Source organism: Anneissia japonica, unplaced genomic scaffold (assembly GCF_011630105.1).
Source record: "Anneissia japonica isolate Jap-2015-1 unplaced genomic scaffold, ASM1163010v1 scaffold3217_len398964_cov164, whole genome shotgun sequence".
Classification (NCBI taxonomy): domain Eukaryota; kingdom Metazoa; phylum Echinodermata; class Crinoidea; order Comatulida; family Comatulidae; genus Anneissia; species Anneissia japonica.
Genome location: NW_022750884.1, coordinates 54,113 through 81,040, shown reverse-complemented (window position 1 = coordinate 81,040; position 26,928 = coordinate 54,113). Strand labels below are relative to the sequence as shown.

General features: G+C 34.8%; 2 long non-coding RNA genes across 9 annotated transcripts in view; one reads left to right on the top strand and one right to left on the bottom strand.

Annotated features, from left to right (window-relative positions):
• The first annotated feature begins 135 nt into the window (after positions 1–135).
• LOC117121558 overlaps positions 136–26,928 on the top strand; it is a 40,319-nt gene continuing 13,526 nt past the window's right edge. For 3 of the 8 annotated variants that reach the window (XR_004447591.1, XR_004447584.1, XR_004447587.1), the window contains exons 1-9: positions 136–225; positions 2,136–2,287; positions 2,692–2,762; positions 4,219–4,390; positions 6,065–6,256; positions 6,563–6,728; positions 7,741–7,851; positions 9,906–9,986; positions 10,536–10,642. This is a non-coding gene — a long non-coding RNA (uncharacterized LOC117121558). Of the gene's footprint in view, positions 226–2,135; positions 2,288–2,691; positions 2,763–2,978; positions 3,187–4,218; positions 4,391–6,064; positions 6,257–6,562; positions 6,729–7,740; positions 7,852–9,905; positions 10,011–10,535; positions 10,643–26,928 lie in introns of all 8 variants that reach the window. The other 5 variants (XR_004447586.1, XR_004447588.1, XR_004447590.1 and 2 more) reach the window with 5 other exon arrangements.
• LOC117121559 lies at positions 219–6,674 on the bottom strand. Its single transcript, XR_004447592.1, has 6 exons — positions 6,534–6,674; positions 6,062–6,237; positions 4,955–5,116; positions 4,194–4,359; positions 3,309–3,406; positions 219–1,805 (listed from the first exon to the last, which is right to left on the bottom strand). It is a non-coding gene; the product is annotated as an uncharacterized LOC117121559 (long non-coding RNA).

The following is a 26,928-nucleotide window of genomic DNA, read 5'->3' as shown; positions in this document are numbered from 1 at the left end:
AGTTGACCACCTTCTCAAAATATTGTTAAAATAAAATAAATAGAATAAAATAATTTAGTATTTAATCTTCTTATTTTTCCTATTTTTTTTCTTCTAGGAATTGGGACAAATATCGTCGTATAACCTGTAAACGTAGTTATCTGTGGTGGCGCTTTGTTCAATCTTTTTGTTTTCTTTTCTTTTTTGATTTCTTTTTGTCTCTATCTTTATTGGCCATAATTTTACGTAAGTTTAGTTAATTATTAAAAAAAAAGAAAGAAAAAAGAGTGGTGTAGGCTAGGCTTAAAACGTTACTATATGAATAACGTAACTACAACAATAGTGACATGAAACTTATTGGAATCAAGGCCTAGCCTACTAGCTAGGCTAGCATTAAAGCTAGACAGGAGGTCCTACACTTTTTCTGTGCCTCTTGGCTGGCTCTACCTCTACGCCGCTTTGAGTTTACCTAGCATCAGTTCTAGGCCTAGCCTAGCAATAGTATTAGTAGGAGGCCTGTCCTGGTGGTCCTGTAGCTAGTCTAGGCTTGCGTAGTCCTAATAATTGTAGGGCCAGGAATACCGAAGTTAGTAACTAGGCCTACTGCTTCTTGGTTAACTGTACTTTGATAAGTAAGATTAAGAAGGGTAGGCCTAGGCTACGTTTACGTTGAGTAGGCCTACTACTCGAAAGGGTCAGTCAGTTGGAACTTGAAATTCATTGAGGAATACAAATACTTAAGTGTGCATGCCACGGGCAACGGACGTGACACAGAAAAACAAACAAACAAAAGCATGTGCAGGAGTCACTCAGGTACATACCAACACTAGTAGGTACTCACTTTAGCAATCTTTTGCACAAAGTAAGTGAAATGTATTCATATCAGTTACCAGAGCCATACTGTACAGTGTAGTGTAAAGTATTTTACTTGTGTGAGGATATATAGAATTAAAAATAGCTCAAATTTCCATGGAAATTTGATAGGAAAATATGTGGGCAGCATGCATGTCAAACACTGCGTGATGCATTGGTTGTATAAAAACATAAAAGCCAAAATTTATACAAAATTTACGCGGAAATCATCCCTTATTTTAAAGCCACGATTGTATTTTTAGGCCTAAGTGTTTGTGCGAGGAATATATTCATTATACAGGTCCTATTTTACAGTCTGCAACCAGAGCAGTTCAACAGTCAATAGCAAGCTCTAATATTTTATTTGGATTCCTATAGTAGACTGAGAGAACAGACTGTAAATAGGGCCTGTGGGGAGAATGCTCAGCCTAAAAAATCTACAACTAGAAATCTGTAACTGCATACAAAAATAGTAGCCGACTTCCGTCCCAACCACATTCTAAAGTATTTTATCTGCATGGGGGATACATCCAAATACTATAATTTGCTCCAAACTAGCTACCGGTAGGTGCGTAGAATCATAACAATGGTTGTGTATTGTAAGATATTTTTGAAGTGTGTAGACAGATTATTAATATTAGGCTTAATATTTGCCCTAATTTGCAGACTGGCCTCAATATACAACCAAAGTATTATTATGTAATTAGCTTTAATTCTTTATTTTTCTACCAGTTTCTCAATGTATCCCCCATCCAAATGAAATAAGATTGTTACTGAGGAATGCCTAGCTGTGAGCACTACACACTTATTTCTGTGGCCAGAGGCATGTTATTGGAATCGTACTAAGGCTGGTTTTATGAATCCACTTTTTTTGTGTCCAGAGATGTGTTGTTTTCTTCTATAGACCTGTACTGTATTGTAGCGATTTCTGTGTCTTGATGTCGAGTTGCTCTTTCAGTGAATTTACATTTTCTCTGTAAAATACAAAAATAAGTTTTGGTGTGTACATTACCATCCAAAATCTGACTATATAATACTAGGGTATTACTAATTAATAATGTTACTGTGATACAGTGTTAGGACATAACAATAAACTGGTGTGGCAAATGGTGTGTGAAGATGGATGGGGGAATGGGGTGAGTCAGTGGGTAGAATTACTCCTTTCCCATTAATGTGTTTTTCATAATTTTCCTCAAACTATTTTGATTGTCTCTGTTATCTTAAAACTCAGATTGAGAAGTTTACATTGTAAAGCAAATAAACGTTTATACAGTATTAACATGTTGTGACTTCGATATTTACAGGCATCCTGCAACTAGCTCTACCAATGTTCTTACATGCAGTATGTTATTTTGGCTGGCATATTTGGATAAAAAGATAAAGCCGTACAGTAGGAGAAACAGAAGTCTGTATTGAATGACAAACAACGACAGCAAAGCCATGGAGGCATGCATAAGTGAGTATAAACTGTAGGATATTAGTGTCCGTTGTCAGTGGTGTACAAAGAAGGCTTAAGGCCCTGGTTAAGGCTTCTTTGAGGTCAGCTGGGTATGGGACATACCCCACCCACTTCGGTGCTTTTGACGTATATATTTGAAGGTTTAATTTTAGCACATTTAATGGGAAAAAATATGCTGATGAATATTTCCTGGCCTCCTTTACAGTAGGTATGGGGCCATTTGCCTTTTCTAGAGAAAGTGGGTTTTCATCCTACGCTTATTTTCTGATCATTCATATTGAATGAAGAAAATATTAATTAATAAAAAGTTGTTTTGAATGATGAGCATTGCAATATGAGGCATGTTTGTGGCAGAATGGCTAAGTTGCAAATATTGAAATTCTTGTTATTGGTATTTTCAGATACTTGAATATGTAATATATAAAATGAGGTGTCATTCATTGAAATTGGACATTTCAGGCCTTATTTATTGGTAAGTGAAAGTACAGCACTCTTAGGCAAGATAAACATGATTTTGAGTGATTGTCTTCCAATGTTATTTGTGCATACATTGTTTAATGGAATTCACTACCAAAATAATGTTAAATAAATGGTTTGTTTGCCATTTCCAGAACTAAGATTTTTGGACATGACTAATTGGATATTGAACTGTTGATAATGGTGAAAACATTTTTTTTTTTATCTTTAGGCCATCTTTTGAGCTCAGGAAACTTACCCGCGGTTAATGTACCCGACACCTGTTTGCCCAGGAAAACTAACCAAGCTAATTTTACCGGGACGACCTGAGTCACTGAAGTTGATGACCTTTACCGCTATGTTGGGCAACCACACATGCATAAAATTTAGCGACCCCATTAGTTGGTTTCACGACTTTGTTAGTTTTACCGTGGCTTATGGTAAGAATTCCATGGTTTGGAATGTCACCCACGGTCTCGGTAAAATCTTCCCTTTTTTAAATCCAGTACAACTGCGGCTACAGCCATTTTGCAACAACATTCCTTATATAAATGAAATTTACCTTTGGATTGAAGTTGAAGTGTACAAGAATATAGTATGGTACATTACACTAGGTTTGACTTAACAGCATTTATCCTTGATTCCACAGGGCATCTTTATCTGAAATTATTAGAATAATACACAATTAAAACTTCTGTTTACTACAGTATTTTCTCCAGTATGTATTCATGATCCAATCCAAATACGGCCTTAGGCTATGTTTACAATTGGGACATAATGCTAGGTGTGACTAAGGCCTGATGAGGCCCAAGTGTAGCCTGCCACTTGATATGAACACTTTGAATATCCACGTTTGGTGTTTTGATAGTCATGACTAGAGGAACCATAGGCAAGGAGTGGCTCGAACCAATGCTGATTTTAAGGCTGTAGTTAACGGCGCCCCTGCATTACTGTTTGATCGCTCGACTCGCCCGAAAGATATAACCGAAGGTTATAGCGCTGCTCTGTGAACAAGCATGATATGCGTATGCCTACAACACAGCACTTGAATTACAGCAACAGTTTCAGATTGGTTAGCATTTCTACAGAATAGGTCATATTGTATTAAAGGTCATAATAGGTGACTTAAACCTGGCAGCCAGCTTGAATAGATTAATTCTTATCCAGATTATCAAATTTTATTGGACAAATACATGTGACATGCCTAAATATGGTCATGATGACATCACATCATGACCATATATAGACACATGACTATATATGGGCATATCATGACTATATATAGACACATCATGACTATATGTAGACACATCATGACTATATATGGGCATATCATGACTATATATGGGGACATCATGACTATATATGGGCATGTACAAGTTTGATAGTGTGAACAGAGCTTAATTGTGATTAAGATTAAAAGTGTTTTTAGAGATTTTAAACTTACACATTATAATTACTCCACCCTACAGATTCGTGTTTACTACTCAGATGTGATATCCAACATCCATGATGGCTACGAACTACGAACTGATGTAGAGATCTCATCATCCTCCCTCCAGGTAGATGTTGGCAAAGTTAATACTCAGCTAACTGCAAGCCACTGTAACTACCTAATAAAGACAGAGGAAAGAATGTGACATAGTATGTAATTTCTATTATTTTTTGTTAAGTTAACTGAACATCGCAAACTGATTATTTATTATTTTCCAAATCCCAAAGTAAATAATTTAGTATATCAGCAGTGGCGGCGCTAGGATTTTCCTGACGGCAGGGCAAAAGTTGTACTTCAGTTCGTAGCGCCATCAGAAGAGAGTAGGCCTGAGCCGGGGGGGGGGGGGACAGTTTTAGAGGGAGGTGATCCCCCCTCTTTAATGAGAAAATATTTTAAAATATTAAGCCGCTAGATGCTCATACAGGGCACCTTGATCTAAGAAAGTTGTTAGGTAATGCCAAACTATTAACTTATATAGGCCTGTCCAATTCAGGCTGACATTTAGTATATAAACGATTTATAGTATCATGTCTTTTATCCTCTGACGAGTGGGAGGGGGGTTGTATCCCCTATCCAAAATGACGATCATCATCGTCATCCATCGACACTCGAGAAAGACGACATTCAAGAAAACAAATTAAAATTAGGAAACGCACCAATAACAAATCTACAAATATATTAAATATTTACTGTTTTTTTTTTTTTGTCTTTACCATTTTTTCACCATAGAGAGTCAGTTTACTCAATTTTGATTTCCATTGATCATACCACAAAGGCCAACTGAGATTTTACCATCCTCCATGCCAATTTTGGCTAAATTGCTGTAAGCCACCGTGACCACCTATTCAAGACAATTCTTCATGTTCCACACAGATCTAGAGAAAAAAGTGACATAATCATTTCTATTATTTTTTTTTGTGCTATACAGAATTTAACTAAACATGACAAACTAACAACCTTTTTTTTTTTCGCAGTTGTTTTCAAATGTACTGAGTATTCGGTACATTTCCACGTCAGGTAGGGCATAATTACACCTATACTCCTGACGCAAATCCAGTTATTGTCTATTCCATCACGACAATAACAATTACTATCAACACTGCAGTACCCGCTGCTTACTTGGACTCGAATTCAACCCTGGCCATCAGACGCAAGCTCGGTGGTCTAGAGGTATGATGCCAGGCTAGTGATCTGGAGATCGTGGGTTCGAGTACCACCCGAGGACAACTTGCGATTTTTTTCGCAGTTGTTTTCAAATGTACTGAGTATTCGGTACATTTCCACGTCAGGTAGGGCAAAATTACACCTATACATGTTTCTCCTGACGCAAATCCAGTTATTGTCTATTCCATCACAACAATAACAATTACTATCAAACTAATTATTTATATCCCAAATCTCAAGTAATTTACTTATATAAGACTTGCCATCCCAAAGTTGCTAAATATTGAACTGAGTAATTAGCATAAGAATGTGTCAGTAATTTATACTTACTGTACAGAGAAGCAATTATACTTTTACTCACTTGGCAATAGTAAGTGATTCCAGTAAATTTTAAAGCTTGGAGAATATGAATATATTGAAAAGTCAATTTTCAATTTTTTGGTCATTGGATGGTCATTGGATGGCATGCCCCATGTAGTGGTACTGGGGGATCGGTCAAGAGAATAAAGCATTTGATGCAGAGGAGATATTAAACCATCAATGATGTGTGTATACCCATAAGGTGAATAAATAAGAAAACAAAATAAACTTATGAAACACACCAGTAAAAATCTACAATATTATTTGTTTACTGGTTTTTTTTTTTTTGTCTTTACCAGTTTTCCACCATAGAGAGGCAGTTTCTCAATTCTGATGTCCATTGATCATACCACAAAGCCCAACTCATATAGAGACCCTATCATCGTCCTTGCAATTTTGGCTAAGTTGATACCAGCTACTGTAAGCAACAGTGACCACTTGATCTAAACAGTTCATCATGTTGTACACAGATCTAAGGAAAAAGTGACATAGTATATCATTTTTTTTTTTTTTTTTTGTGTTTGTGTGTTTTAGGAAGTTTAACATGATATTTTGATAATTTATAAATAGTGATTTGTAAAAACCCAAAGTTTTGTATATTTAAACAGTATTAACTTTGTTGTGCTGCTGCTAAATCAATTACGAAAAATAAAGCACGCGATTTGGATATGATTTGAAGCAACAATATGTATTGAATAGACCTGTAATATAATCCAAAATAAAATGGAGAACATCAATAACAAATCTAGGAATATAACATTTATTTACTGTTGTTCTTTTCTGTGTGCCTTTTTCAGTTTTACCACATTATTCTTTCTGATGCCCATTTGTCCGATCCATTTTGACCAACTGCTGTTTTAGAGACTTCGTCATCCTCTATGTAGATCTCAGCTAAGTTGATACTAGCTTCTGTAAGCCACCATGATCAAAAGTCATCAAGTTTCATACAGATCTAGAGAAAAAGTAATTATTTATAATTTTTGTTTTTTATGTATGATAGTATTAAGTATTTGAGAAAAACATATGGTCGAATCCAAGACCTTCCAATTATTGTTAGGACACTCTACCACACAGGTGGGCAAGGTGCGGCCCACGAGCCATATGGGCCCAACAGCGATTTTGTTTTTTGTGGCCCGCGAAAGTGAATTAAAAACCCAATATTTGCGGCCCTTCAAGCAACATTGGCTAGAAACATCTTGCTTTTTACGACCTGACATCGATGATATGTAAAAAGTAATATTAAAACTGTGAATAAAGTGGTGTAAAAGCAGTGCTTGGAGGTTTTTGGAAGCTCACTTGAAACATCAAAGTTTGGTTGCAGCCCTCTGTTAAATCAGACATTCACTTTGGCCCTCCAACCTGCTCTACCAGCTGAGGTATGAGGCCAAGTGGTATATAATACACCCTAGGGTTATCCCATTATGTCTTTTATTTCTGAAGGTATTGCATAATATACGATGAATAATAGTAAATCACATGATAGTGGTATGGAGATACACCTCCACTGATGATAATTGAAGATGATAATAAATATTTGAGAAAAGTGTATGTCCCCCTTCAGGAATCAAAGCTTCCTATTACCCTTCTGAAGCTATCACTAACTGAGCTATTAGGCCAAGTGGTATACACCCTTAAACATCTATACAAGCAATTTATATAAGTAACTATTAAATTATTTAATAATATAAAGAACATAATTCGAATGTGACCATCAATTTTGAGTAGAATTATGTAAAGGTGATTCAAAATAGAAGGAAACACACTGTATATAAAAAATAGAGGTTACAAATCTAAAAGAAAGTATTATGATTTTTAACATGGAATTCACTAATATTAAAATAATAATAATAGTAGTAATTGTGAAATTGTATAGTGAATCCTCTAAGAAATTTTCAGTCACTTCAGGAACCAATAGCATTATGATACTATGTCTTAAATGTTTTCCCCCCTTTTTCCACCACCTTTTTGCATCTAGGTAAAATGTTCCCATCGAAATGGTTTGCAAATGTATGGTAACATCCTCAAGAGAGAAGCAAAGGTTACATAGATACAGCATCAGTCATCTTTCGATAATTAGACTTTCCGGGTAAATATTTTCAAAAATTTTCCTCTAACATCTACATGATACAGTAATATAATAGACCGAATTAGTGACCAAATATGACGTCATCACATTTGTTTACCTCGCCAAAGTCCTATGCTAATGCATTGAGCGGAGCCGAAAGTGGTGCATATTAAATCGTCTAAAATGTAATGAAGTTAGCATAGAAGATACTTTTTATTATTAACAATCATGGATTCATGAGTTTAAGGTTGATCTGATTTACATTTCCATTCAGACTAAAAATATGAAGTGTTTTAAGAGGCCTTGTAGGGGGCCTAGGCTAATCGCTCGCGGGACTCACCACATCCATCCATTTTACGATAAAATGTACAAATAAATAAGTTTGAGGAGTTTTAAAACTGTCGAAATATATTTAAGCGGAGACTTCTATTGTGTGAAAAAAACTGCCACCTAGCGGTTTGTTCGGATGTTATACCCACTATAGCCGCTTTGTTTTGGTGACTAATTCGGCCTATTCTTTATGAACCATTTGTTTTCTTAATACTATACAAAGAAGTATTTTATTATAGAGAGAAACTAATGAGTTGCAGGTTTTGAACCCAAAATTCTGTAGAATGCAAACATCTAAGCCATTTGGCTACAGGTCCATAGGTCCTGTAACCCTATTCCTAATACTGAGAATAAATTTGGTATTGAACAATCTCCATGAACGAAATCTATTCCGTAGAGAGATTCAGATAAAGTGAGCCCTCTCCGAAAACTCATCACTACATATACTTGCGCCAGTGGCAATTGGCTGACGACAAAGACAAAATAGTTCGATTTATTTTTGATTTTCGTAAATTTTGGGGGAATTTCCATTCATGAGGAATATTCTAGACTATACCATATGGTAAGTAGTGAGCCCTCTCTAATAGCCTCATCACTACCAATTCTTGCACCGATACTGATTGGCTAACAAAAAAAGTAGTGCCATTCATTATTACGTCAGTCAAGGAACATTCCATTCTTGAAAATAGGAAAATATTGTAGTCTAGACAGAATCACATTCTAAATAGTGAGCCCTCTCTAAGTAGCCTGATCACTACAAATACCCTTACACTTATGCTGATTGGCTATTAACATGAAAAAAAATAGTTCCATTAATCGTTATGTGTTTGGAAAACACCGATATTAAAAATAGAAATGATTAGACGAAAGACTATTCTAGACTGGGAATGACGCTGTCAGCTAAAACAGGAATTTCCAATAACTTGTTATGCAAAATATGCCATTCTACATAGTAATATATACAATATAAATATATACATGCTGAATACTGTTTTATAAATTTTATATAATATAATACATGATACAAAGTTAGTTATGGTGATTATTACATTTCTACCTTATCAATAAAATATAATTTTGTCATACAGTCATAAAGACTTATAAAAAAACTTCCAAAAGTTGAGAAGTATTTGTATACAATGGCTCGTGTGCACTATAAAGAACCCAGTACATCCTTCGAGACGAGTAGGGGGATACCCCGGTGTACTGGAACAGACAGCCCCTGTGGTGGACGACGAGAGTTGCTGGCACCGGGTTACCGGGTAGCACAGACACGAAGGGACCCTTAGTGGCGAAGAAAGTCATTGATCGAGTTCCTAGTCCACATTTCAAGCGCCCTGAGCATCTTACATTAGATGGATTTGTGCGCTATATAAAACTACACTATTAATATTATTTACCAAAGACACAAATTTGACCCTTAGGGGAGAAGGATGTTACTATGGGAGCTAGTCTATGCCTTGAGCGCTTTAAGGATAAAAAGCGCTATATAAATCTAACTACATTTTTCATGATTTTGTCTTATAATTTTATGTAAAGCGCATAGAGGCACCATGCATTATGCGCAAAAGAAATGTAAATTATTATTATTATATTATATTATGCAGGTGTACTCTTTGTGATAGGTTTGGTTCTGGCTATTAATACAGTAAGGGGCTATTCATGTAATCATCCCATTATAAAGATTTTTTGTCAATTGAAGAAAAAAAATGATACCTAAACTTGTTAGTTTTTTTTCTTTAAAGTATTTTTCAGATGTTATTATCAAGATGGATACACATAGGATCAATCAAACCTGACTTATGGATGGAGATTCTACCTCATCAGTGTGTTGTATATACTAATGCTAGGTTTTTGAAATTATGATTACTATCGTAAAATGAGATCAAGATTATTATTTTAAGGGCTAGTCTGGTCCTCCAAGAGGAAGTGTTGCACAGTACCTTTATCTTCTCATGGATGGACAGAGCTCCAGGCATAGCTCTAGGCCTAGCTTATTTATTGAATAATATATTTTGATTGTCTCATCCACACATCCATTTTATGCAGCAAATTTATTTATTTATTTCCAAGTATTTGGAATTTAGACTTCTAAATTCTCCATATAATTATTTTTTTTTCTACGCAACTAATATTAACATAGCATAGGTGGATACACAATACCAAGAATGATCAAATAAGTGCTGCAGTCAGTGGCCGGGGTGGGGACGCTAATGGACACATAATCTTTAGACTAAAGAATGGAAATAAAATTTTTCATTTTTAAATATATTATTTATAATTATTTATTGTCTTAATTCATACATAATTCTCCATAAATATTTTGTCATTTAATAATTCTTTAAAAACTAATATATTAATGTTTTTTTTCAAAGATTTTTTTAACCTAGGAGGAATGTACCTGCGTGGTGTGTGGTAGCTATGGTGATGTCCATTAGAGAAATTGTGCTTCAGAGGCAGTTGATCGACCAAATATTTACAGGTGAGAAATAGGCAGGCTATTGAAGTCCCTCATAGACACTCACATACAGAAGGTACAGTCATACCCAGGTATCCTTAACCCTGATGCTGGTATAGGGTGCACCTCAGCCCTAACATGGTTGGGGCTGAGGGTAGAAAATTTTGAGAATATGCCTGGAAATTGCACTCTCATACCTAAAAAATCTTACCGGTAATTCATAATTCATATCAACAATACAAAACAATTATTTTTCTTAGTACAACTTATGGGGTTGGGGGGTGGTGGTGCAATCGCACACCCTCCCTCCATTCACCCACCCCAGTTGAGGATTATATTCTGATGATATTAGGAAATGCTGTGAAATTGAAATAACAATAATAATAATAATATCTTCAGAGTAAATGCATAGCTTCTCCGCTCTGAATTATATTAAAAAAAATATATAAATATATGAATTATTTTTATACACTATAGCCTATATTGTGGATTTATCCTTTATTCATCCTATTCATTAAGCTAAGTGTGTTTGTGTTTTAGTCAGGATTATTCACAACACACTTTGAATTGGCGTGGTAAAAATGTCTGACTTATTATTATTATTGTTACATGGCTCTCAAGAGCTATCCTAACTTCTGTTTACTTACTAATTTCCTTGCTACTGTGTGACCATCCACCTCCCCACCCATTGACCATTAAAAAACCACCACACAGGATTGTTAGTTGTATGGTTTTTCTAGTTGAATAGGGAGGATTCTATGGTTGGCTTTTTGTTGATAGGTTTTGTTTTCTAGCACCTATACAAAGCATGGACTGTTGATTTTCCTAAGGCTTGGATGAGCCCTTTACATTTCATATTTTTTGGTCATTGTCTCCAAGAATTTTTAAATTTCTGTTGGAAACCTTCTTCGTTGTACTCATAAGGTAAGCATAAATAATACCATAAAAATGTATTGTTTTTCTAGTAAAATGTCTGTAAATCAGTCAAAAAATTAATTTCAGTCGAAATCGTGGTATGGATTTTCCAACGTAAATATTAATGGATAGGTTTTCGTTGGTAAGCACGTGTCTAGTGGAAATCCCATATCTAAAAATTGCACCTGACGTGAGACCAGCAAACAACCATTGTTATGCTTATTGAAAGTAGTTCTGGATGTTGTTGTAGTTTGACTCTCTCTTATGCAAATACCTGCACAATATGGCTGATAGAGAAGTGCTGACCTCATCTCATTGACCTTGCATGGCAGTGTAGCGTGACATGCTTTTTACATTACACTTTGATGTTTTTCCTCTATGTCAACTTTCAGAAGATAATACATAATCTCTATTTTTGCAGTTTGCTTTTATCCACATTTTACGGTACACCTGTTGAAATTTTAGTTGATTTGGTGTAATAAATTTTACTTATTGATTAAGATCCATTTTAATTAGTAATATACAAGTCCCCAGGTTATTAATTAGGTCCTAGATGAATATGAAATGAACAGGTAAACAGTTGATTATAACATTTGTAAAATAGTTATTAAGGGGAAAAATTTTACATCCAAAAGCGATATGATTTTACACCTGATAAACAGTGTTCTTACACTTAGCAGAAATTAATTATGGTAGCGATTTATTTTCAAGTTATTATATATACCATTTCATGTTTTGTTTTGCATAAATGTATTTGTAGTGGGTGATTTTAATTCCTTGAGATTAAACCCTTCTCAATTAAGAATAGAGATCCTATACAGTTACTCAACTAACTTCTATATCACCATCCCAGGCACATTAAACCACCAAATAAAAACAAAAACTACTACCTATTAAGTATTATAATAAGTAATAGATGAATATAAATTCTCTCTACTTGCTTTTCATGTACCTTCAATAATTTTCCTACCATACTCAAATATTGTTTCTTTATAGTTTTAAATACATTTATTCAAATTGAAATAGAATCACACCGTCTAATCTTATCACAACATTTCAGCGTGCTTATTGATCATAGTTATCAACCCTTTGATACGAGAAGATATAAATGCCTTGTCATGATATGACGGTTAAGTATGGTGCTTTATACCCCATTTCCCACCCCCAGGAAACTGATCGGAAGCTAACCATCTTAACCACTAAGCTGCAGTCCCACTTAAGTACTATATCTTGCATACATATTACAGTTTTATATATTTGTTTTTTTTATAAAACATAAAACATTTGTTATTTTTACAACACGTCAAACATTATTTTGTACATAAGAGCCCTCAATTGTTGGAGCACGATTCATGCGTCATATTTTGATTGGTCCATTGAATGCATAAGCATATGCAACTCTATTTGGAAAAACCCATTTTTAAAAATAGTGTGACCTTAACAGGGTCAATAATAATAATAATAATAGTCCCGGAAATTTGTTATGCAAATTAGAAAGTAATGGCATGGCTACCAGTGAACTCGGCTACAGGCAATCGTATTACAATTAGATCCTAAGTACTTGCGATAATTTAAGATAATGTGAAATTGTAGTAATGGTGGACTTAATTAACGCATATTATTGCATTGTTTATGAAATTGACAAAAAGTAAAAAAACAAGTCTCTTTAATCAGTTAGTTCTAAAATCTAATCCTAGTCCTAAACTAACAGTAACATGGCTTAATAATGTGAATAGCATTCTATGTACACTGTAAAAAAAAAGTAAGCTAGACAATATTTGCTTCATACCAGTATAGTTTAATGAGAATTAAACTCCAATTATCAAATAGTATTTGACAAAAAAATGTTGTATGCCCAAATATAGTCATGATGTGCCTATATGGCATTAATGATTTATATGATTATAATATTGGAATATTTATGTTTCAAATTAAGAACAGGGATTTCTATATCACTTTCACAACACTTTGTCATGAACTCACAAATCCATTCCTATGCACCACGTCAGTCATAATCATCATACCATATTCATGTCATAGTTACCAACCGTCTCGCATTGTGCGGGACGGTCCCGCATTTAAAAGTGATTTTGGATGAAACACACATTTTGCAGAAACACATGCGTGATCATAAATTTGTCACGCATTTAGCACAAGTCTATGCACGAATTATCACGAATTCAGGGGAATACATATTTAAAATTAGAAGAAATTGGTTTTATTAAAAATATAAAAATGGTCATGCAGTAGCTTGAGTCATTAAAGAGCTTTCATTATCTCGTTTGAGAATCAATTTACCAAGAATATTTCTCTTTTCTGACCAAAACAAACAAGCCAACCACACACTCCTAGGTCCCAGGCGTTCATTGTTGTGTATGATTACTAAGAATTCAATGAGAAAGGAAGTAAAGTGCTAGGGGTATTGCCTTGTTGGCGGGATGCCGATGCAATAATATACAAATATTATTGTATAATTCCTTTGGCAGATTCACATGCTATTATTAACTCCCTCTGCCAGCGATAACAGATGTACAGACTCGTTATGAGTCACTTACATTAAGTAGGTTTGTAGTTCAAGTTCATGCGGCGGAACTTATAAATTTAATTTAGAATCACTTATCTTATAATTACGTTAACTGTTGTACATTGAGCCGGAACTCAGGGATAGACTCATCACGCTTTAGAATTTAAATATATCCTAGACCGTAACTAGGGTGTTCTGTGCTTTAGCTGAATCCTCCTTTTCAAATAAACAAAACCAACCTATTCACTTGCATCAAAAACCTTCCAAAATAAGGATAAAATTCACAATTTACCTGCTAGAATGCTTAAGTTCTACATTGCTTTCCCCTGAGTCTATAAAAAAAAAAATCTTCCCTGAATCCGACCAGGGCATTTAGATGCCATACGGGATTCCTGGTTATGAACCTGTATGTCTATGGTACTTATTATTGACTTTGCCTTTTTTGAAATGATCCCTGCGAAAAAAATTTTGTATAAATATACATGTTAAGTAAAATATATAGCTGAAGTACCAACTTTATTTGTGAGCTCTGCTTTAATCATGCCCTATGTCATGCTATATAGTCACAAATACTACTACGACTACTACTGCTACTATTACTAATAATAATAATAATAATAATAACCTATAACTGACATGTTTGAAATAAGACTGAATCATCAGTCAGTCAATGGGGTTTTAACTACAAATTCTAATAAATTACTTGATATTTTAATGATATCAATATTCATACTAGATTGTGGAACTTTCTGGAATTAATTTGAGTATTAACATGGGACTTAAGGAGTGAAGGTTTGTTTATTTGTATGTTACAGGATTTGAACCCAGGACACAGTGATTTGAGGGCTCGCATTTTGATTACCAACCTATTTGTTCATAAGTTTTGTTTTCATCCTTCAAGTTGTCTTTAGACATATGCTGATTAATCATAGGCAATTACTGTTCCTTACGGCAGGTAGCTACTGGTCCAATAACTAAATGAGAGGCACTGTGGGGCAAGAACAGCACTCACTTTCGACACTTTGGGGGTTAGAGACTATTAAATACCATTTCTGACCAGTTCAGATGTATATTTATATGAATGTAGTTTAATATTTTTTTTTTTTTTGAGTGTTAGTTATCTTAATTTATATTTTTATTTACTTATATTTATTTATTTGGTATAAAATGCACAAAATACAATAAAGGTTAAAATAATTTATAATTTTTTTTTTCTACATGCAACGCCATACCCAGAGGCGCATAGGTCTGTGAAAGATTGAAAAATAGGCCAATCCGCCACTGGCGGGTCTTAATGTTTAGACAAATCTCTCTGATTGTTTTTGACCATCATTTTATCAGAGAAATTTTAAAAGTCTATCTAAAAATCATAGTACAGTGGCATAGGATACATACATACTACCAAGTATATTTTCTTTACATACAACTTTAATCTGTTAATGTAACTCAGCAAAAATTGCAATCAAAATTGTGGCATGGATGTTTTCTACAAAATTATTAATAGTTAAGTTTTATTGGTAGTCACGTTTCTTCACTGGAAATTCCCAAAGTAGTCCCGGTAGGTAGGTTGTCATTTTATGCAAATTGAAAAATAACATGGCTGCTATTGGATCCAATTACTCTGTGTTTAATATAGAGAACTCATCTAGCTTGTGATAATTTCAGGAAATGTGGTGAAATAACAGCAATGATGGACTTATCACATGCTGCTACAAACCTGTATACCCTTGACAAAAACTAGAAAAGCAAAACTAAGAAGCTACTCTAGAAATTAGCAATAGAAACTAATCTATTCCTTAAATTAAGCAAGATTTATTAGTGTTAGTAGACATATTTTTCAGTGAACAGTGTAATTTTTAGAAAATGAGCTAGACATGTTTAAATTGGTTGTAAAATGTCCACTCTTCTGTTTCTTGCTGTTTATGAGAATTTTGGACAACTAAATTAGATTGTTCAATGAGAAAAATTAGCTCTACATACACTTATGATATTTACCTATATGTGCATTGAGTTTTTAAAGCCCATAGAATGCCCATAGTCCCATCTTGACTCTTCCTTTTGAACAACACTACTGTGTTCATGTAAATGATTTGGCAAAGTTATCGTTAGGCCTATTATTATTATTATTATTCTTTCTTTAGGCACACAACACATGTAGAACACTGTCCTACTTGTAGGTGACAATCCCTTACACAAGACAAACATACACACACGATGCTTTACACAATCTCAATATGAGATTTAGGGAGTGGAGTTGTTTATGTCGTGAGAAAAAATCCTGCAACTGGCAGGAATTGAACCCAGGACCCTGGGATTGGAAGGCAAGCATCTTAACCACCAAGCTATTCAACTCCACTCCTAGGATACTTGTACACATGCTTTACATGCATATATAGATATGTTGGCCTAGTTGATGAAGACCAGGAAGTAGGCATCAAACCACCACCATTCATTTTGCTATAGGTAGAGCTCATCCAACAAGCATGCTATCCAAAAAGTGGAGATTCTTGTATGTTTTATATGATTGTCAAGAATCCAGTAAGAATGAAGTGAAGTGCTAGGGGTATTGCCTTGTTGGCAGGATGCCGACGCAATAATATACAAATATTATTGTATAATTCCTTTGGCAGATACACATGCAATGACAAATAATTTCCTCTGTCATCGACAACAGATGTACGGACTTGTTTTCATGATTCACTCAGACAAGAGTGTACTTCAAGTTCATGCAGTGAAACTTACAATATTTATTTAGAATCCACAACACTCATCCTATAATTACGTTACTATAATACATTGACCCGGATCTGTGGGTTCAGCTCGTCAGTGTCCCGGAACCTAAACATTCAGTACCTGTCATATACTTTGGTATTATTGTATAATCCTTGCAAAATAGCTTATGGTAAAATAAATGAAAATGAATATAAAAAAAGGGAGTAGGATAAGTTTCTTTATAAATTTTCTATGCTTTAATTCTGCCCATGTCTTGGCTATATATTTGGTGAATCATAGATAATAACAATATTTGTAGCTGATTTATAAAAACTCAATAAATAAGCATTTGAGTGCCCATCGCTTTCCTTGGTGTTTGGGCCAGATTTTCTAAAAGACTCCAGGGGGTTTGCCACTCCTTCCGCACAGCGGTGTATTTAACCTTCCCTGCATATGTTGGTACTCATTTATACTTCTGGGTAAAGAGAGAGACAAATGTACATAAAGTGTCTTGCCTAAGGACATAAGGTTTCAATCGCCCGACCTCAAGCTTTAGAGCCCGAGCCACAAATCTTTTGCCAACCGCTTCTAAATGAGCATTTAGCTGAGAAGTACAAGCATTTTTTTTCTTGACATTTATTAACTCTTGTACTGGTTTGTGAAACTGTGGCCAATTAATTTAAATCCAAATAAGTGGTTATTATCTATTATAACTAAGTTTGAATATGAGGCTTAGGATAGAAGTTGCATTTCATTTTGGACTTGAGCAGAATCTGGCATGTTACAAGATTTGAATCCAGGACACGATGAAGAGCAGGCGCTTTGACTACCAAGCTGTTTGGTTCATAGATCCCCTCAGAGTATTTGGATGAGTGTACCCGATTTCATTTTCAGTCATTGTTTCTGAGAATTTTCAAATGTATGAAACCTGTTTGAACAGTTCAGTATTATGCATATTTACATCTTGCCAAGCCAGTGACTGGGGCCCATAGGGTTTGACCTTATCCCCAGTTTCAAGTAGCATCAAGCAGATAGGAGTGTATCATTCATACAGCCGGGTAGATTGAAGCAATGTAGATAAAGTGCCATGCTAAAGGACACAAGCAAATGCACAGCGAAGGATTGAAACCCTGACATTAACCCCCTCCACAAAATATTTATAACACCACTCTCTTTTTTAAACACTTAACCTTACATTAGCTGTTTTCATATAAAAAGACAACTTAAACAAAAATTGTGGCCTAAATTTCGAACAATTTCATTTATAAATGAGTTTTCATTGAACCTAATATTTGAGAGGATGACTTCAGTTCACAAATATGTCATGATGTAAACAACCATTGTCATTGCTATTGATTGAAAATAGTTCTGGATATTGTTGTAGCCAGCCTCTTTTCATATGCAAATACCTAATATGGCTGCTATGAAGAAGGGCTTACCTTAGCATTGACCTTAAATAAATGTAGAATGTGCATTTTACACAAGGTTCTGTTGTAGTTTTGGAGTTTATTTTGACATTTAACTTGGTTTAGCAGTATTCTAGACTCAGATCCATTTTATATGTCCTGCCTGGATGAATAGTTTAAGAGTTATGTTTAGTTTAAGGATTGACTTGCGGTTTGTTTTGTTTAAATTCTTTTGTTAACTGCAGATCCTACACTTTTACAGTTTTTACATTGAATTTGACACTCAGCGCTATGAATCCGGTGGAAATGATACATGATTATAGATTTTAGAACACTAAATGAGCTGATTATAAACATAATAATTTTAAGTGACAAAATTCAACATCCATTTACATGAAAATGTCATGTAAAATGTAACTATTAAGACCTTTTTAAGTTTCTGTTGAACAATTTTAGCAGGAATAAATTAATTAATGACACAATTGTCTATCAGTCTGACATCATAGCGCTGGGAAAATGCCTTTGGTTGCTGTACTACATATCCTCTGATAATATATATTCAACACTATTTCGTTACATTGAAAATTTTCAATTCAAAAGTTTAATTATTGTAGGATGTATTCATACTTGAATCTCTGGGTGCACTAATGCATGATTATATTTTTAATAACACCAAATATGCTGCTGAGAAAAATTAAAGTGAGGTGCGCTGTTCATATAAATCTTTTCTTCTCGATAGCATGGTCATTCATGGGTACGATCAGTTAAAGGTTCTACAAGTTTAGGGTGTTTTTTTTTAAGGCAACGTTACGCAAACTGCTTTAGCTGGATATGTTTTTTGGTCATATTGACAAGGTTCTTGGTTAGTTTGATTGAAAAATGCTCAATGTCAATGATGGTTTGAGTCTCAGTTTGAGATTTATTATAGGAGATGTCTTTCAGAAAATATTCTGAAATTTCTCATGATTTAAGCCCTGTAATTGGAAGGCAAGCATCTCAACCATATAGTTACAGGTCCCACACTTTAAACACACTATTGTACTTAAATGTTTAGTGTTTAGCATATTATATATCTCTTTTAGTTTAAAAAATGGTGAGGCTCCACAGTGGGTGTCAGGAAGGGCATTTGCCTTCTCCCGTCGAACAGGCCTGGAATCCCTGTCGCCAGATGCCACAGCGAGGTCATTGGACCAAATATATTAATTTTCCTATGGAAGGGAAGATAAGTAGAAGGTCCCTAAAGTATGTTGGAGCTGAACTATTCATTTCTAAGAATAGTTTGACCTTTGTAACAACAGGGAACTGTGGAGAGTGTCTGGCATGCAACTTGAAATATGGCCGTCATAGCAGTGAACTATAGGAAATTGGTTTAAGACCCATTTACCTTCTAATGATTTCAGGATGTGGTGTTGTAAAATGATGATAATAGTGTATATTGTTTGGCATTTAACAAATAAGAAAGTAATAGAGTTAAAAAATCAGACACTAATTCTTAATTTAGTCCTAAAAACTAAACTTCTTAAACTAAGTATGATGTAATTAGTGTGAGAATGGTATTGTGTATTCATACAATAGGAAAAACTATATCTCATCTCATCTCCATTCTTCTTCTATTATTATTATTATTATTATATTATTTCGTAGATTTTTTTTTCCGGATAGGCAAGTCAGATGCCATTTGTACATCTGTGAGTGTAGCTTGTCAGTGTAAACTGCAAAAGAATGGTGTGAAGATGCTAATTTATCAGCATTTGTTTTTTTGGTAGAGAAAGTTATTGCCATTTTCCATTCTGCAACCTGTTTTATTGCTGCATAGAGGTTTTTGTATTTTGCAGTACTGTATATCAATTGTACTATCTACATACTGTGATATAAAATTAGCTAGATAACCATAATTTACCCTTTTGATACCAGTATTTAGTGCTGAATGCAGAGAGTCCATTGTGCAGTACTGTATAGAATTCTACTATCTACATACATACATAGAGTACTGTAGAATAAGAACAGGCTAGACATTTTGTAGAATATAAACCTCACTAACAGCAACATGCTGAAGTTCCAGCCTTTTGCCAACTGGCCTGTTGCCACCCTAGGAATTTCACCACCTGATCTCCACCCCCTCCCCCGGAGTGTTGGTACTAGGTTGCCTTGTTGATAATATTCAGATTATACAATGTTTGTTTTAATAACTTGAACTTGAGAGTGACATTGATATCAGTAATTAGTCACTCACTCAAATAATCATTGAGGCATTAAGAGCTAGATGGAAAGTCCATGTCTAAACATAGCTTTTAACTGACATAGACAAAATTCCAGAATTTTCTATTGTGTTTGTTATTTAAATTTTTATTGTTATATTCAAACAGTCAATATTTTACGTAGGTTTTCTGCTGTGAATTAAACCCTAGCAATGACCGTTGCTTCACATAAACATGTTCCTAAAAAAATATATTAAAGAACCTATTTTTTTTACTAATTTAATTACTTTATTTTAATTCAACTAAAGACTAGATAAAATTCTTCCAAATTTCAATTTACAATCACAATAGTTTAATTTCATTTTAGTCCTTTCTCATTAAAGCTTGTTTTTTTTCAGCACATATATATCCAGTACAGATCTAAGCAAAATAAATATTTTACATAACTATTAATATATCTATACACTCCATCACTAATTCAAAACATTTCTCCAGCTTTAGTCCTACTTCAATCAACCAACCCCTTCCAGTCACTTTCAACCCAAGAAAATATGGTTTACCCCTACTCCTTTGAGGCTGTTATGGTCTTCTGGCCAATGCAGCTGCTCATTTATGTTGAACAGGCTGCTGAGTAGAGGGATTTAAGTCTGAATAAGAAATAATTTATTTCATATATTATATTCGTCAAAGCATAAAGTACTTATTTAGGAATCTAAAGTGTAAAGTTTTCCCCCATGCAGTCTAACAATCACTATGCTAGTCAAGTTACAAAAATATTTAGAACATAAAGCCGACATGATGGATGCCTGCTTTTTAAAGATATTTCTTGTGGAAGATCGAATTTTCTAAGCAGTCCCTGAAGTTCAAAGTGGAGTTTTCAATCCTTCGCTGTGCATATCACTTCCTTGAACAAGGCACTTAATCTATATTGCTTCAGTCCACCCCGCTGTTTCAGTGGGTACCAACAAATTGCTGGCAGTAAGTAAACTGTGGTGGGCCATTCTAGTCAAGATACAAACTATTTAAAACATAACGTCGATATGATTCATGCCTTCTCTATTAAAACTGTTGTATGCCCATATATAGTCATGATGTGCCGATATATATGTTCATGATATGATGTCATCATGACCATATTTAGGCACGTAATTATGTTTTAGTCAAATAACATTTGATAGTCTGGTCAGAGCTAAAGACCTTGATCGTTGAAGATAGACTTTTCTAAAGCTATCCCTGAAAAACTAGTGAAAACCAGTCACTTGCTTTCATATACGGTCAATATACCTGCATTTCACAGCCAAATATTGCACCTTTCCACCATTGGAAATTTCCAACTAATGAAAAATAGCAGACTTTGTGAATTTTTCTGGTGCATGATAGACTTTTCTAAGCAATCCCTGAAGAACTAGTCCCATGGTCGAGTTTCAATCGTTTGCTGAGCATTTCGCTTGTACATGGCACTTTTTCTATATTGCTTCAGTCTACCCAGCTGTATAAATGGGTACCAGCAAATTGCTCGGAGTAACCGACCTGTGGTGGACCATGCTAGTCAAGGTACAACATTTTTAAAACGTAACATCTATATGATGCATGCCTTTCTCACCTGTCCACACCTGAGAAAATTCCATTGGAAATTCCCAACTAATGAAAAGAGCCAACCCGCTGAAAGTTTTCTCTCGTATGCATAATGCAACTATACATTAAAGTTCCTTTTTTTTTTCATGGGAAACCTGGAGACAGTGGTGGTGCCAGTGGGGGTGGGAGGGGGAGCAGGCAATGCATTTGCCTCCCCCATCGTCTAATGCCACAGCGAGGTTAAGATATAAAAAAAATTATAATTGGCATGTCAAAATAACATTATTTTGATTTCCAATCCCTTTGTTCATTCCACTTTCAGCAAATTTTGGGATGCAATTGCTGCCTGGAGATTGGGGAAAACCATTTTATATAGGGACTAGACTAGATAAATCTTAGACCTGTATATATACAGTTTATAGATTGTATGCTACATTCCACTGTGACTTTCAAATATTATCCTGGGTCATTTTACACTCTTAAACACAATTATGAAACCTTCTACTAGGATTTTTCATGTTCGTGCAGTTGTAAATTCAGTAAAACATTGCGTTTACATTCAACATTGACATCCTACCAGGTACATATATTCCTGGGTGGAGAGAGACAAACATGAAGTTTCATTCCCATATGCAGTGTTATGACTCTTGAACTCGGACACTTAAACTCTGTTCAAATTTGATACTTTGATCAGTTTTACAAAGAATACAAAATCCAGTGTGAATGCCCTGCATAATATTCAACTTCAACAATATTCAGAATTTTAAATTACCCAAGCCTCATAGTAAGTTTATCTGAGGGAATATTGCCCAAGAAAAATATTATCCGAGCTGTTTTTTCTTCAGCTAAAAAAATTCAATGCAAACAGCCTAAGTCAATTAAATCTTCTTAGTGTGTGGAAATACCTAAAAATTTGGCCAAGTTATTAGAAGAATGTATCCACGATTAGACTGACCATCATGCGCAAATTTTTTTCTGTCGTTTAGTCACAGGCTTGGTAAAGCAGTTCACTGCCTTATGGCTGTGTCATTTACTTCCACAAGAAGAGTGGATTACATGAGTTATATTATTTAGTAATATACCAAAATATTGCATTTTTGTTTGTAGGCATATACCAAATTTAGACTTAGATGTTGGTGTTGTGAATGTGCAAGACTAGACTACTACTAGACTACCAGTGGTTATTCGTGACGTTTAGTACAAAGTCTTTAATTAGTTTGTTTTCTTATTAATTCTTTTAGTGATTCTCTATACTTGTATATCATGTTAAGAATGCCCCTTTCTGTTTTTACATTGTGCTGCTGGTTTTCTATTGATACAGCTAGCATCTATATTTTGAGCTACTGTAGTCTGATATGCCTGGGAATATACCTGCTGTATGCAGGAGTCTCTCTTTGATTGTTTTTTTTTAGTAGGAGTGGCAGTAGTTTAAACATTTTGTTTATTTTTCTGGTATACCAGACCTACTTTTATTGTGACTATGGGTCCAAGGGTATTGATCTGAATAAATAAATGACTTGAGATGAAAGCAGATAAAATTCATCTTCTAGAGCTTCTAAAACAGCTCTGACTCTTATTCCTTAGCCCAAACCATGGTAAGGCTGAGGTGGGTGGACCCCCTATCTGTGAAAGTCCTTCTCTAGGCCCCTCTATTACGAATTTGTGCCTGCCACTGCCTTATCTGTAATCTTGGCTATGAATACAGATTTGTTATCCTAATGTAGGCCCTCTACAATATAATTTTTGTATGTATTGACCACTCTGAAAGTTATTGTGCATTTACATAAGGTAGCTTCTATGGTTTGAGCCGCACAAATATTCTTTCCAAATTCAGCTACTTGAATTTCATTTAGGTTGATGCTAATGCAGCTGTTGTTTTGGTCTCATGTTTCGTAAAATTATCTTTCCCAATTCTGTAAAGTCTGCACAAGAGTCAACATGTAACTCTGCCTTGTTACAAAATGTTAAGCTAATCCCTTGTTTTATGTTGGTTGACTTGGCAATTACAGAGTCTATTGTTCAGTTCACTCACAAAAATTTCCCCTGGAAATTCCCAAATATTGAGAAAATGAAGTCTGACGTAGAATTCTTATGGTCTTTAATCGAAAATGATGCTAAAAATATATAATTTTCTAATAAAATATAACTGGCGTTTAGAAAATGTTATAGTAAATAGGTAGTAGAATTTTCATTATTTAGTATTAATATTTCTAACAAATATAATAAATGCATGATATGAAATTAGATAGAGTATGTTCCTTTTGATGCAAGCAAAGGTTTGTCAGGCAATTAGATTCCGGATTGATACAATACATTTTTTCACAAATCACTAAATTATTGAATTTGTCAATTGTAAAGCTTGATACGAGAATCGCTTTTAGAAAAATATCCTAGCATTTAATGACATTTTAACCCAGGACTCTGTGATTAGTAGGTGAACATGCTAATCACATGAATGTAGGCTGGGGGTGCAGCTGCACTGCCCTATGGCAGTTCTACTAAGTGGGTTGTTAAAATACTAAAAATGACCATTAAGTTTTTATTTGAATAGGGATGTAGTTCTGCATTTTGGGATTTAGTTCTGCATTCTAATGCATTTGCACTCCAAAGGTCCAACACCCAGCCTAAGCCTCTCTGCTAACCACCAAGCTACACGTCCACTTTCTGAAAGCAGACGCTTGTACCGTATCACCCTTCACAAAAACATGTTTTAAGTTTAAAATGCAGAATGTAATTACTGCTAAAACATTCAAATCATGCCATGAAAATAAACCTAATAAAATATGTCTGTCTGTCTCACTGAGAGTGGCTCAGCTCAGTCAGCAAAACTGGTAGTATCCACTGTGTGTGCGCTGAACCGTGGAGATCTCTTGGTCCCCCGGTTCAATTCCCATCGCTGCTCTCCTTGTGTTTCAGCTGGAGAGCTAAAATTCAAGTTACGATGGCGCACCGTCTTTAAGCCGTTGGTCCTGTGTGCAGTATGGCCCGCGTGCATGTTAAAGAACGCAGTACACTCTTCGGAAAAGAGTAGGGGATTGTCTCCCTGTACACCACCAGAAGGACCTCACAGTCTTTGGATTTATTGGCTTATTTTTGGTGTGACTCACAGCAAAAGTACTCCTATCATATATATGATGAAATAAATTAAAGGAAATTAAATCATGCTAAGGTTTCTATGTGCTTCACACATCCTTTCCAGGGGGTGCATTCCTTAATGCTGCAGCTTGTAATCAGAGCTTTGGCATTTGACCCTACCAGGAAGTACCTACTTGTACTACTTTATTAGCTGTATTATTCTGGCATGGGGTATTACTACACACAACAGTATAAGTTCAACAGATTTCTTATGATATGAAACATAAGCTCCATTAGTTAAACATCTTGTCTTATTAGGTATCTGTTAATTTGTTAATTATTTAAATTCTTCAGTATTATATTTATTTATGTTCAATGTTCACTCCAAATCCGTCTACATACACTTGTAATTTTTTTATAAACAACTTCACAGTTACTCAAACTAGACAATCAACTCACTAAACTAATCAATATCATTGAAGGGGTGGAGATTTAAATTCCTTCTGACAATGTAGGTCTACTTTATTTCAGTTTTTCACTCTCTACCCAGCAGTATATATGTATACCTACAAGGGTGATCCACGTGAGCTAAAGCCCCATCACAAAAAAGAAAAGGGGATTAAGAAGAAGAAAAGAAAAGGAAAAGAGGAAGATTGAAGTGTCTGTGTTTTCACTAAGCCATCATCGAGTTAATTATTTGCTCAATCGTGCATTTCTAATGATATTTTCATGTCTTTACACGTTAGCACGAATGCTGATTATGTTTCTATTTTGTTGTTGTCTATTTAGGTTAGGTCCAATGCAACTTCCCCTACACAAAGTAGTTATGCTCTATACTGCTTCTTGTCATTACACATACTATATACCTAGAATTTCGCTTTAGATTGTGGACCATCAGCAAGAATGCTCAACTCGCATCAGAATCATAGGCTGATTCGGGTGGTGGGACAGTTGGCCAGGAAGTTATATTCAGCTTTCAGTCTGAAAGTAGCATATTTGGTCATCTAGGAGTGCCATAGCCATAAAAATGTGTACCCCAGCCTTAACAATGGTTGGGGAGGTGATCGACATGCTCCATCTGTAAAAGTCCCCTCTCTAGGCCCCCTGTATTCTGAGTTCTTGTCTCCATCGCTGGAGTTATAGTACTTTTGAACTTTATGGTTAGTAATCACTCTACAGGACCTAGATATTAAATATTGATCGTGTTACCAAACAATATCTAGTTTGTTTAAACTACTTTCACAACACATATGATCCTGTTGACCTGTAATCGTTTGCTTATTTCAGCCCCAAACTGTTTAGCTGTTATTAAAGGTACAATACTGTACAGCAGTTTTGTAACTGAAATGTAATTTTGAACTATGTCCCCTACAAAATGGACACATGATCTAATTTGTGATTTTTTTTTGTTGACATTATGCAGTATAACATTAAATAAAACCAGGCGTCTTTTTTATCGTATTTCACAAACCCAGTGCCCACTGTTAATAAATTTTCAGGAATAAAAATGTAGGTCTCCCTCCAATTAAAGGCCACCTTTGGGATAAGGATTTTCATGGTCTTTAACAGCTTTGGTCTCTTATTAGAATAATAAAGACAAAAATATGTGGGACCATAGAAAAATAGTCTTTAATTGGAGGTGATCATTAATTGGAGAAAGACATGTACAATTTTATTTTTAGCCTGCTAGCGCACCTTCCGCCCTAAAAAAAAATTGTATTTTTAAATTTTATCCCGCCTACTACCATAATAATATAAAGTCAAAATTGAATATAAATCATTTATCTGTTGAATTACTGAACTGTTTACATTCCCACACCACACTGTTTATACAACAATCAGTGGTTTATGAAAATGGCCTCACACACTTGCAATTTTTGTTCATTTAATAATAAATAATTCTTT